Here is a 12,996-nt window from a genome sequence, read left to right as displayed (position 1 = left end):
TTCGGCCGAATACTGAATCCACTGTTTAAGATTTGTCCGAATCCGAAACCGAATACAGAATCCTACTCGCATCCTTATTCCATTACAGGGCTCGCAAAATTTCAAAATCCCTGGTAGCCCTTCGGACAGGCACTCTTTAGTTTTTGGCAGCCCGAAATTTTGCCAATACAAAGCCAATAGGGCCTCTAACCACAATGTTTAATCTGCTATTCTTGTTGTTGTTTTGATGCTGTTGGTTTTTTAACAAACAAAAAAACTGGATTTCCATGTAAACCAACTGTTCCTGCTCATCCCCACACCATATATACTCATTATTTAAAAGTGGTTCAGTGGGTCACAAAACTCACAGTTTGGATCATCCAGTTAGAGATTGGATAATTTTTTCGATCAGACTGTCGCTTTAAGAACGATTCTGCACAGAGACACTCTCTTCACTGCCCGTACAATCTATATTACTTTAAAGCTTGCAGCGAGAGATTTAATTTTCTTACGTGAGGATAGTAATGACTGACAGGACGAAGTTGGAGGATTTGCACAAAAATCCATGACAAATCAGTACGGATTGCTTTCCTGTACTGCGGCTTCGCCCGATCGCGAAAGTGAAAGTAAAACTCGAGCGCGCACTCAAACGCAATTTAAATACCCAAAGCCTGAATTTCATGCACTACAATTACCCATCCAAATCTGTTAGAGGATACATAAGCATTTAAATATATTTTTTCCTCCCTATAAGTCAAGATAGCCCGACGGGCAGGGCGAGGATGCATTTTGATAGCCTGACTGCAACGCACAATGAAAGCGATGCGGTGCCTTTTTCCAAGGCTCACCGAAAAAAAAAAAACTTTTCTCCACGTCAGCACCTGATGTGTGTAATCAACGGCCGCGTGACGTCGACCAGCGTAGCGCAAGCTTAGGGTTCGGTGGAAAAAAAATCTAAGATTCGGCCGAACCCGAACCCCGTCAAAAAGCCCAGTATTCGGCCGAATCCGAATCCTGGATTCGGTGCATCCCTACTCATTTGTAAGTTGCTTTGGACAAAAGTGTCTGCTAAATGACTAAATGTAAATGTAAATCTGCGGCCGCAGGATATCACTAGTTTCTTACACTGCTCTGGAGTAATTTTGTTCTTCACTGTTCTTCCAGTCTCTTCCACAATTCAGTAAATGTAGTGAGATTATTAGATATCATTTTAATCTGCTTTAAAACAGGCTGCAGTTCGCAGCAAAAAGTAACATGAGTCACGTGATATCAGTAAAACAGATGACGACTTCCTGGTATGGCGAGGTGCTAAGAGGTTGATATCTTTTAGCTCTGCGGCTACTATTCAATAAAATCCATTAAAACCAATCAGAATTGTATTTAAAGACAAGCAATGCAAATATAAAACTGCAGGGAATTAAAGTGTCATGTAAAGGGGGCAAAAAAGAAAGGAAAAAAGTACGAAATGAAGATGAATGCTCCGGCAGCTGTGGGAGACGGCCCTGACAGGGAAGCCAATCCAGGACATCATTAAAACTATATTGTCCCTGAAAAGTGGACTTTATAAAAAATTGATGGTTATAAAAAATTGAAGCGGAATAGCACATGCAGGTGTCGGACACTGAAAACAACGTCAATAGACTAATATCCAAAGTGACTATGTTGGAAACTCTTTTAAACAAAGTAGAAGATTTGGAATGTAGAAGCCGATGGAACAATGTGAGATGGCTGGGTCTACCGGAGAAAACAAAGGGCCAAGACATGTTTACATTTCTGGAGAATTGGATACCAGAGGGAGAATTTGGTAATTGATTAGGCTCACAGAATTGGGACTCTGACAAATAACGACTTGGGCAGGACATGCCTGAGGACACGGCATATGAAGTTGTTGAATTTCAAAAGACAAGGAGCGAGTATTAAAGGAAGCCGGAATTAAAGGGAATGTTCTCTACAATAATAAACAAGTCCGATTTCACCCAGACCTCTCTGCTGGTATACACAAGATGCAACGCGACTATGACAACATGTGAAAAATGTTGTGAGACAAGGGGATTCATAAGCACATAATCATCTTTCCAGCTTCTCATACGGACACACAGGGAGAGATCCTACACTCCGGCGAAAGCAGACAAATTTGTCCAATCTCTTTAAAGAATCAAGATGAATTTACAAATGGAAGAGGCTACTCAATTCGGATAACACAAGGGCAATGTAAGTAAAAATCAATGTACAATCTTCGCACAAGAGAACATGACTATTATTTTTGTTTACCCCTTTTCGTTAAATATGACTAGTTTTCTTTTACAAGGTCAAATAAGTTTTTATTTTAATTTTAAAATGCTGTAGGATGAAAGAATGGAGAAACACATTTATGGCTCACACTTTGGAGGACATGTAAGGGCCATTCAACCAATCACACTATTTTTATGGCCAATAGTTGTATTATTTGATTTATTTGATGTTTTTGTCCACTCTTCAAAACAAACCCCAGGTATGTCAATTTGTTATATGCCTAAACGTTTCAACACAAACAATTCTCTATTTATTATGTTTACAAATGTTCCATAGTTCATTACAATAAATTAAACTTTATTGGTTGGTTAGCATTTGAAAAGAGCAGAGAGTAATAAAGAGAAAGATGTCACAGATCTTTGTAATGTGTAAGCATAAGTTTTTTAAGATTGTTATTTATGTAAGCACTAATGACACCAGACTCCGCTAGTCGGAGATCACCAAAGATAAAGTTAAAGAGGTGTGTGAAATTGCAAAAACAATGTCAAATGTCAAAGTTGTTTCCACAGCATAACAGGGTTTATAGACAATTGAAAGCATTTTGGAGGAGACGGCCTCCATCCGTCCCGGGAAGGAAGTGCTACACTCTCTAGAAATCTGACCAATAGTCAGACTAGTAAAGGCAGTAAAGACTAAACAACAGTTTAACCACTAAGAGAGTTAAAAATAAAATGATAAACTAAAATATTCCGGATTTTTTAAAGGTGAAGGAAACTATTCATGAAGGAAAAAGCTTCAATGCACTGACCACTGACATCTGGACTAGCCTTGCAACAAAAGCATACCTTGGTGTCACCGGTCACTTCATCACTGAGGATTGGAAAAGGAAGTGTCTCACTCTTGCAACCATGCCTCTTGATTAACGTCAACATAGCAACATGGCTTGAAGAGGTTGTCACAAACTTCAACATTTCTGTAGACAACATTAAAGCAGATGTTCATGACAATGGATCAAATGTTGTGGCTGCACTGAAATTGCTGGCAGAGAAACAAAATTGGGTCTCCGTTCACTGTACTGGACACACACTTCAGCTTATTGTGAACAGTTCCCTTAAAGAGTCCAGCATCAGCAAAGCTTTGGGAGCTGCAAAGACCTTGGTTGAACATTTTAGAAGAAGTGAACTGGCCAACACTAAGCTGAAAGAGAAGCAGCAGCAAATGAACAAACCAGAGCATAAGCTGATACAAGACGTCACAACCCGGTGGAATAGCACCTACTTTATGCTGGAGAGACTGCTGGAGCAGCCCATTACTGCCACGCTTTCTGATCCTGAAGTGACACCAAGGGGCAAACATTACTTTGATTTGAAGCCTGACCCAGGGCCTGCAGCCTTTCCAATGTGCCACTAAGTTTCTTAGCAGTGAAGAGTATGCAACATTGTCATGCCTTCCTCAGCTTGCAAAAGGGCTACAATCCCTTAGCTTTGAAACAACACCTGGAAAAGCTTTTTTAGCCAAAGCATCTAAAGAGTTAACAGAGAGGTGGGGGGATATCAGCACTTTCTTCAAGGAGAAAGACAACACAGTTCTTCTGTCAGCAGCCCTAGATCCAAGATTTAGAAAACTCAAGTTTATGCAAAGTGAACAGAGGATATAGGTTCAAAACACTGTTGAAGTCCTTGCTATTAGGGCAGGAAAAGAGATCAGGAAAACTACAGAAGAAGGGCAGCTTCAGAGTCAAATGGCGCTTTTCCATTGCATAGTACCCCACGGTAGAGGTCTTCACGGGTCCACTTAGATCCGAAAACCCGAGGTCCGACCCGAGACCCGATCGGGTTCGGGTCTAAAAGTTTCACATGTCCCTTCGGACACGGGTCGGGTACAATAATAGCGGCATCGGGTCTCGGGTAAGTTAAAAATGAATGTGTTTTTTCTAAACGGACCCGAGAAGACCCGAACTCTCTCGCCTGTGTGCGTCAATGTACTTTTTAAACCTCTCATCTGTTTGCCAAGAGCGCTTGCGACATTGTGTGGTTGTCGGAAGGTTCATTTTCGTTGAGACAAACATGTCAGTCAATTATAAATGTACATTTTAGCGGTTACGTTGGTGTCGTCGTCAGATAACAAAGTAAAACGAATGGAGCAGCTCGCCAAATTGGTTGCAAGGCCACCGGAGTTTCTTTCTGTCTGACTGCTGCGCGTGGGTCTGCAGAATGCACACACGTCAGTGCCGTTTACATTCGGTTCCAGTCAGGTTAAAAAAAAATTTCACTGGTTCGGGTCGGACTCGGGTCTAATTTTCTTGGGTTTGTCTCGGGTCGGGTCTTTCTCTAAATTTCTTTTATTTATGCACGTCGGGTTCGGGTATGAAGTGATTCGGGTCATTTCGGGTCGGGTACATTTCTTTGGACCCGAGAAGACCTCTACCCCACGGTTTAGTTTAGTTTGGGTCGGGTCAGCTTACTTTTGGGAGCTTTTCCATTGGATGCAGTACGTAGTATCCGATACTTTTTTTCGTACCACCTCGGTTGGGGTTCCAAGCGACCCGAGCTGATACCAAACGTGACGCGAAAACACTGTAGATCACTGATTGGTCTGAGAAAATCGTCACGTCATTGGTCTGAGAGAATCGTCACGTCATCGCTATAATGTAAATATTAGCTTTAGCTTACTGCTAGCTTGCGCTGTCTCAAGCAAACATGTTGTTATCTGTGTTCTGCTATAAGTTTCCAAACACCCTTTTAGCGATGAAAAACATCCGCAGGTCGAGAATCCGGGACACCATAACAGTTTTTTTTCAGACTTGCAGTTTGTGGCGGCACATTCGCGACGTGCACGTCCACATTATATATGCTTAAAGGCAACTGAATGAGGCTCAGCGGAGCGCCGTCGACTGACGCCACGGGTCGGGTGTCTGAACAGAAACTGTCATGTGAGACAGAGGTAGTTATAAACGCGATGTGCAAACATCTTTTTGTGGTGGCCAATTTTAATTTTGTGGCAGACTGAGAAATAAATGAATGTATGGGAATGTACAACAACGCTCTCACGTGTATGATGTTACAGCAGTAGGCAGCGTAAATATAACGACACGCCTATAATCCCTCCCACTCCGAAGTGATACTAAACTCGATGGAAAAGCTAACCACGCCAAAGTGAGGTGAGCTGACCCGACCCAAACTAAACTAAACCGTGGGGTACTATGCAATGGAAAAGCGCCAAAAGTGTCACTGTTCCCTGAGAGAGGAAGAGTCAGTGCAAAAAAAACTCCTCCAGTCTGACACAGACAGCCTCTGTGAAGAGGAGGAGTCACATGAGGAACAAAAGATTCAGGTGATGAGAAAGGAAGTACAAATGTACTTTTCAGAACCGCAAATAGCAAAAAAAGAAGATCCTTTTGGTTGGTGGAAGGAAAATGAAGGACGTTTTCCTAACCTATCAATGCTTGAAAGATCTTTTCTTTGCATTCCTGCCACAACCACTCCAGCGGAACGAATCTTCTCTGCAGTGGCAGCTCCAGAGATTTTCTGATGCAGGTGCTATGGGATGCTCAACACTTAAGAGAAGGTGCTTTGAATTTTGGGGGCGTTTCATTATGGATGTCGCATTGGACCACCCTTGGTATATATATAGACCCTTTTACAGCCCCCGTGACCAAATAGCCTGCGCGTGCATTTTGGCAACAAAAGTGGTGTTATTGTAGCCTGGTCCAACCAGACTCTCGTACATTCATTTCATTTGTACAGAGAGTCTGGCCACGCTCCATTGCAAAGCGTTACTTCCGTTAAGGAGGGTCCATTGTTGAAGTTTAAAACTATTGGATCTGCCCAGAGTCACTCAGGATCTGCCAAAGCCAATCGCTAACGCGTGGTCGTGACATACATCATGCACCGAAACCGTCCGGAAACAACAAGTCAGAATAATCAGACAAACAAAACTTAGCAAACCTGGTTCTTGCTCCGGCTTTAACTTCTGTATATTCGGCAGTTTTGCAACAACGGACCGAATAGCTTTTCTCACGTCTTTCTCCGCTGCCATTACTAAACTATAACACAAACTGACGCACGACCTCAACGTCATCGCTCTTAGCCACCCCCATCTGTTCGCTGATTGGTCCTGCAGATTTTTGCAGGAGAAAACGAAACTCTATAGAGCAATCCCAGACGTACTGCTGAAGCGAAATGAAAATTAAGCGGAAGCACGTAGGAGGGCGGAGCCAGGCTAGTGTTATTGCCCATTAGTTCTAACCCCGGATTTCCACCGACTGCGGAGCGGCTGCAGATCAGCTCCGCTGCGTTACGGCTCCGCACTCCGCCGTCCGCCAATACCCACCAGATCCGTATTTGTTGCAGAGCGGCTAAGTGCTGAAGTGACGAGGACCCATGAGGTCTCGCAAATTCACGTGATGATCGCGCAATACCTAGTTCTGTCTCTGCCCATTATGCCGTTGAATTATGACATTTTTACAAACCAGCCCAGATCACAACACGAGATCTCATGTAGAGCAGTAGATCAAATCCATCCAAAATTTAAAAAATAAGAAGGCTGCTAAATCATTTATTTATGCTCTATCTTTAATGTATTTATTTGAAACTCCCCCTGGCTCTGTTCTTGTCTATTATTTATTGTTTCTTTATTACACTTTATTTGTGACTTTATTTGTGTGTGTTTGTAATGTTTGTATTGCAAATATTTAATTAAAAAAAACACGAGTTCTCGCATATTCAGGTATGATCCCGCGATAAAGTCATGGCTCTGCCCTGCGGAGCTGTCCGGCATCCGTCAAAAATAGAAGCTCTGCGTATTTGTGCCGGAGGGCTGCGGACGGCCGGAGCTGTGACGGATTCGGAGCGCAGTCAGTGGAAATACACACATTGACTTGAATGGAAACCGATTGACTCCGCCGCCGTTCCGCAACGGATCCGCAGCCGTTCCGCAGTCGGTGGAAATCTGGGGTAATGTGTTAGCAACTCAGAAAGTTTATTAAAACGGTTTCCCAGCATCAAAATGTCTGGTTGTTGCACTCATATAATATACTAATATATGTATATATGTATCTGGCCACTTTAAATTTGGCCATCTGCTAACGTCTTCTATCCACTCCACTATAGTACACGCCACGGATCTTGTAGCTGTGTTGAAAATGTTGATAAAGTCAACTTTTTAAAATAACTTTGTCTGTCTGTGTTGCTTCAATGCTGATTCTCGCCATACTTTCGTTGCCAAAATGCGCGTGCATTCGTTGACATGTCGTTATTGTGTACAAACAGTAAAAGAGTCTACAGTATATACACGCGTAACGTACACGCCCGCATTAACTGACCTATACTCCTTCCGCGACTATGTAAAAGTATTCAACACAAGGGCTATAGATACAATATACAAAAGCCTGCCAATGTAAACCTCTGAAAATAATATTTCACAATTCTGTCACAGTCAAGCCCTGAATACAACGGAGCAACAAACAACACAATGCAACAGAAACTGTGCACGCTTATGCTCAGATCACAAAATCACACAGCCAGTTACCAACACTAGTCTAATGATGAATCAGCAGTATTCCTATTGTTGGAGCATTATAGATGCATGTAACTATGAAGAGCCAAGATTCTGCTGCTTCAACCACCAAATTAAATCAATTTGTAATAGCCAACAGAGGGGAAAATCAAGCACTTACCATAGACGTCTTCACAACAAAACAATACATCTGTTGTTGTGATTGAGTGCGAAGGCATCAATGATGTTGTCGCAATTAAGAGTCCTACTTTGCTAAATTTCCAAACTTGCTATCAAAAACAAAATGCCGTGCGTTAGGTCAAACGTTCACCGGGCGCTGCGCCCATTGGCCAAAAAAGATCACCTGTTTGGGCCTTATTATTTTACACTAAAATATATATTTTTAAATTATTATTTAATTCCTTTTTTAACAACATGAAAAAGACTATTCAAACATGACATTAAAATATAAACATATAAAATATTACAGATATTTCTTGGGGGTGCTATGGATATTATAGGGGGAGCTACAGCACCACCTAGCTCCTCCCTGGCGCTGCCACTGCTTCTCTGCTGCAGGGAACATTTGCTCACAAAAAAAGAGCAAGCTTGTCACGTGAACATGTTGATATGCTGACGTTTCTTCATTTTAATTCAGCACTTTAATTCAGAAAATGTGAGATACTGCTATTTGAATGCACTTTCAGAAATTAAAGAGCACCTATTATGAGATACACGTTTTTAAACATCCTTTTGTGTGTAAGTGTGTATTAGTACATGCTAACGATATTCAAAAAGTACATACCTCAAAGAAAACGATGACGCGAGTTATCGTCTCTAACGTTCGAGGACTACAAAAAACACTCGGATTGTAGGCAACAGTTTACTTCCTGGGATTAGTGACGTAGACAAGACCAACATTATCATAGTTCAGCCCTCTCTGCTTTGCTAGGGTACGCCCTCAAAGACGGGGGTGGAGAGCGCTGAGTCAGAAGAGAGCTAAAATGGCGGAGGTTGGGAGACCCTGCTTTGACTCTGTTTGCAAACTCCTGTTTCATCATTTAAGCGATTAAATCTCTCGAGTAGACGCTGTCTCTTTAGATGCGAGGGCAAAATAGCACTTTATGGACTTCCACAGAGGACATCATGTTTAATACGGTTCCGGAAAAATCCAGTCAGAAGTTGTTCACGGAGTTTTCACAATAACTGCTTCTCATGAACCGAAGCTGGATTTGCACGACGTCTCCTGAAAGTTGGATTACTGTGCACTTCTGGATCACAGGCTGTAAGTATTCACGTTTATTATTTGCCTTTTACTGTACGTTACGTAACCGGAGATTAACATCAGGGGCCCTATCTTGCACCCAGCGCAATTGACTTTGTCAGTGACGCATGTATCATTCGTATTTTGCGCCGGCGCACAGCGGGTTTTTCCCTCCACAGAAGCACGTCGGCAAACTAGGGAATGAACTTGCGCTCCCTGGGCGGTTCAGCGCAAAAAAAGAGGCGTGTTCCGGCGCAAACCATCCCTGATGCTATTTTGCAGTTTCAAAAAACAATTGCGCCACTGACCAGAAAAAAAAGTTTAAAGTCAGTGGCGCGTTGCACGTTGTTCATTATGCTATTTTAAGGGCGCATGCTTGACCATAATGTATAGCGTGCACAACGCGCATACACTTTGCATCTAATCTACACAGATGCAACAGTTATTTTGCAAATCATAAATTGTTACACTTAAAAATATTAATACACGAGATAAGGGGAATCATAGTGGTGAGCATTGTGGTGATAGTTTTTATTTATTCTCATGCAAATAACGATTAAAATATTTTCATAAGTTTGTTGTGTGGCTGTATTACGTTTATTTTATGTAAATAATAATTAAAATGTTTTCATAAGAAACCTTAATGTATATGAACTTGATTTGTAAGAGTACTTTGGGGTTGGACCTTGCTTGCGTTTCTTGGGTCCGATTTCAAAGCCCCCAAACCCTTTCAGCGGTGAGGGTGGACGCAGCGATGTCCTCTGCTGGCGTCTGTGTAGAGGCAGATCCACCTCCCGTTACACGGCGTGCCCGATTTATGCTGGTGCAACGATGGGGATGCCAGCTGATGAGACAATTGTGGCTATTTCCTCTCACGCCTGTTTAACCTACGCTGATTTGAGCGGGTTTCTCCTATCCCCATACAAAACAACTTCTCTGTCTTTGAAGTGGGTCTCCTCGGCTGTGAACCGCTCCTGGCGTGCGCCTGGTAAATCCGTCATAATAATAGCAACCCGCCATGGAACTTGCGCCCTTGCGTTTAAAGGGAATGTTGGATAGCGTTCTGATTGGTTTATTTGACGTTACGCCCAAATCACACCTATGAATAATGAACCTACTTCAGACCAACCCCTTATTGATTTGCGCCCAGCGAAAGAGTTAGTTCTCCCGCCGGGAAAATAGCAACAGCGCCCAAGATCCGCCCACAAACTCACTTGCGCGTTGCGCTTCGCACTTGCGTTTCAGATCGTTAAAATAGGGCCCAATGTGCGTGTAGAGCTAAGCTTGCAAGCTAATTGTTTTGTGTTGTAATACTGTATTTCATAAACAACGTACCATATTTACACACGTGTATGTTGAATTATGCAGACTATCGTTTTTTTTATCGATGTTGGTTTAGACATGTTTACAAACTTGCTAAGTTACCAGCTAAACTGTTACCGGTAAAATTTGTTCTCATGATCAAACTCAAGAAACTCTAAGTACAGATGATTTGTTTAAAGTTATATGTATTTTACTGTTGTATTTACTTGAAGCTTTCTTAGATTTTGAAACGAAGTAAACACGTAATGTGTGTTGATAATGTTGGGCCATGTAATATGTAATACATTAACGTTTTAATGAATAGTCTAACGATTTATAATCGTTGTACTCTATTGTTATAATATGTCTTTTTGACTGAATACATGTTTGTTTTATTTGTCTATATCCTAGAATCGCAGCTGGACACATCCTTCTACACCAGGGGTGTCCACTCCTGCTCCTGGAGGGCCGGTGTCTCTGCAGAGTTTTATTCCAACCCTAATCAAACACACCTGATCCAGCTAATCAAGGTCTTACTAGGCAGACTAGATACTTTGAGGCAGGTGTGTTGAGGGACGTTTTAGCTAAACTCTGCAGGACACAGGCCCTCCAGGATCGACTTTGGACACCCCTGTTCTACGCTGTATGCAAACATGCAACATCTTTACACACAGTACAAGGAGTCAAACTGGCATATGAGGAGCAAATGTGTGTAACACATATGATGTATTTAGCTAGTGATACCACTAACAGTCTTAAATGTACAGTCTTGTTCAAAATAATAGCAGTACAATGTGACTAACCAGAATAATCAAGGTTTTTAGTATATTTTTTATTGCTACGTGGCAAACAAGTTACCAGTAGGTTCAGTAGATTCTCAGAAAACAAACAAGACCCAGCATTCATGATATGCACGCTCTTAAGGCTGTGCAATTGGGCAATTAGTTGAAAGGGGTGTGTTCAAAAAAATAGCAGTGTCTACCTTTGACTGTACAAACTCAAAACTATTTTGTACAAACATTTTTTTTTCTGGGATTTAGCAATCCTGTGAATCACTAAACTAATATTTTGTTGTATGACCACAGTTTTTTAAAACTGCTTGACATCTGTGTGGCATGGAGTCAACCAACTTGTGGCACCTCTCAGCTGTTATTCCACTCCATGATTCTTTAACAACATTCCACAATTCATTCACATTTCTTGGTTTTGCTTCAGAAACAGCATTTTTGATATCACCTCACAAGTTCTCAATTGGATTAAGGTCTGGAGATTGGGCTGGCCACTCCATAACATTAATTTTGTTGGTTTGGAACCAAGACTTTGCCCATTTACTAGTGTGTTTTGGGTCATTGTCTTGTTGAAACAACCATTTCAAGGGCATGTCCTCTTCAGCATAGGGCAACATGACCTCTTCAAGTATTTTCTCTCTGTAGCGCAAAAAGCATAATCACACAAGCACAGCACAATCGCTAGTTAAATTATAGTACACTCATATGGTGTAAATAATTTCCTGACTTACTAAATTCACGTGAATGTGAAAGTCGGAAAGCTTTGATATAATACATAGGATTCAAGTTTGATTTCTTCGCTTAACTTAGGTGAGTTTGTTCATATTTTACATTATTGTAGCTTTATATTGATAAAAAAATGTAAACCAATCATGTGTTTTGAAAAATCTAAGGATCTTAGATTTATTTATGTTATAGGGCCAGTAAAATGTTTTCCGTCTATTCGTTTTTGTTAAATGTTTTGTTTAATATAAGCAAGTCATTTTACTAATTTATTGTTGTTCTGTTTTAATAAAAAAAAAATGAACAAATAAGCATTCGTAGTAATGAAAAATTATGTCAATTAAATTTTACATTTATTTGTGTTTTAACGCAGATACCATCCGTTGAATTCGTTTTATTAATAAACAAGCAATATAAGCAAGTTTGTAATTGGAGCTACTATTTTATTGGAGTTGAGTTTTTCGTCAAGAGTAATAATGAACAAACATTAAAAAAAATAGTTTATTAATAAATGTAAATATTAAATAATCTAATGTTAAAGATTAAATGTAGCCAACTTTTGAACTTTGCCAAATAAATTTTCCTTTAAAATATGCGCTGTGTTTAATACGTTTAAAATGTGAAAAAATCCTCATCTGCACATCCCTAATAATACAAAACGAACAAATTTTGTAAAAACATAACGTTATGTCCAGGTTATTTTTATATTCTGACTTTAAAGAACAATTTGGAAAATGAGATCCTCTGAGGAGCGCGTGAATGCCGCAATTGATCTGACGGCAGCTTATTTTGCTAATATGGTAACATTTCTTCATTTGCTAAAACGTATTATCTCACTAATGTTTTATTAGTACTTCGGCTTATATCGGCCTGAGATGGACCGCGGCAGTCACGGGTGTCAAGTTCATCGGATACAAGCAGAAAGCGTCAAAACGTGAATGGTTTCACAAGCCGAGAAAATATTTGGGGTGAATGCCAAATGCCGTTTTTTGCGTCAAGGCACTTCACGAAGAGGATGTCACATGAACAGTCGATCCAAATAAAAAGAAAAAGACGCTGTATTTTATTGCTCTATTTGCCAAGTGTGTTCAATTAGCCACACTATGAGACACAATTGCGCAACTTTCTCTAGAGTTCAAGAGATCTGATCTTCGAAGGGAATAATAATAATAATAATAATAATAAGTTTAATTTATATAGCGCCTTTCCATA

At 40.8% G+C, this 12,996-nt stretch overlaps 1 protein-coding gene across 7 annotated transcripts in view; it reads right to left on the bottom strand.

Annotated features, from left to right (window-relative positions):
* Positions 1 to 12,996, bottom strand: part of micall1a (MICAL-like 1a) — a 121,812-nt gene that overhangs the window by 74,972 nt on the left and 33,844 nt on the right. For 2 of the 7 annotated variants that reach the window (XM_073815385.1, XM_065239963.2), the window contains exon 2: positions 3,057 to 3,184. The exons of the other annotated variants lie outside the window; for them this stretch is intronic. The gene's annotated coding sequence lies outside the window, so the exon portion shown is untranslated. The remainder of the gene's footprint in view (positions 1 to 3,056; positions 3,185 to 12,996) is intronic. 7 annotated transcript variants of the gene reach the window in all.

Source organism: Paramisgurnus dabryanus, chromosome 7, assembly GCF_030506205.2.
Source record: "Paramisgurnus dabryanus chromosome 7, PD_genome_1.1, whole genome shotgun sequence".
Classification (NCBI taxonomy): domain Eukaryota; kingdom Metazoa; phylum Chordata; class Actinopteri; order Cypriniformes; family Cobitidae; genus Paramisgurnus; species Paramisgurnus dabryanus.
Note: the sequence above shows the minus strand (reverse complement) of the source record. Positions and strands in the feature narration are given on the sequence as shown.